Source organism: Mustela nivalis (assembly GCF_964662115.1).
Source record: "Mustela nivalis genome assembly, contig: HAP1_SCAFFOLD_558, whole genome shotgun sequence".
NCBI classification, from domain to species: domain Eukaryota; kingdom Metazoa; phylum Chordata; class Mammalia; order Carnivora; family Mustelidae; genus Mustela; species Mustela nivalis.
Window position 1 is genome coordinate 441,169 of NW_028136101.1, and position 1,301 is coordinate 442,469.

Here is a 1,301-nt window from a genome sequence, read left to right on the forward strand (position 1 = left end):
TGTTGAAACTTTTTTCCATTTCTCTTCTAAGGTAGAAGTTATGATTTTTGTTCTTAGTTTTTCCCTATATATCCCCAAATCTGTTATTAAGTATTAAAAGTCAAGAATTATTATACTCCCTGATGAATTCATCCTTTTACTCTTCTGTAATTTTGCCTTGATCTTTATGTCTGATAATGAAATTTGCTTTAAAATCACTTTTCATTATCTTGATATAACTACCAAAGTTATACTGTGATTAGTGTTAATATAGCGTATTTTTTCTTTTACTTTATAAAGCACTTCTATATTTAATCCAAAAAAAAAAACAGCTTTTTGCTCTGGAAGCATCTTTCTAAATTATCTTTTTTTTTTTTTAAATGAAGCAGTAGCAATTTTTGTTAAGGGACCTAAACTGGAAGTAGGTTTATTTATTAATTTATTTAGTAAAGATTTTATTTTGTTTATTGACAGCAAGAGAGAGAGAGAGAGGAAGCACACAAGCGGGAGGAATAACGTGCAAAGGGAGAGGAAGAAGCAAGCTCCTTGGGGTGCAAGTAGTCCCATGCAGGGCTGGATCCCTGTACACTGGAATCATGACCTCAGCCAAAGGCAAACATCTGCTTAAACAACTGAGTCATCCAGGCACCCCTAGAAAATTTAAAAAAAAAAAGAACTTTTAAAAACATTTTGTTTCTTTTTTTTTTAATATTTTATTTATTTGACAGACAGAGAGACAGGAAGAGGAACTATAAGCAGGGCAGAGGGAAAAGGAGAAGCAGGTTTCCTACTGAGCAGAGAGCCTGAATTGGGGCTCCATCCCAGGACCCTGGGATCATGACCTGAAAAGAAGGGACACTTACGGAGGAAGCCACCCAGACACCTCTTTCCTTTGTTTTTAATATATGGCAACTGATGCTTCCCAGCCATGAGAAGCATATTACCCATTGATTAAATCTTTGATAACAACCTATTTAAAGAGGTGTGTAAATATATACTTACTCAGATTTATACACTTTGTGTTTTCTTCATAGTTTGGGGCTGGACCCCATGGTCACAACACTGCTTCCAGTCTTTGCCTTCCCATCTGTTGAACCAGGCATTTGGTCAGCAAAGCAAATTAGTATCATAATTAATAAGCCATTGGCACCATATCTCTGGAGCAGGGGTTGCTCTTAGCCAAGGCCCAGAGCAGTTGACCTCCCCTCGCTAGTGCTATAGCCCCAAGGACTAGGTCCCTGCCACCAGAACTCAGTCTTACATGTTATGCTAAGCAGACAAAACCAAAACCGGAGAGCTCCGACAGCTTTCACTGGCATGCC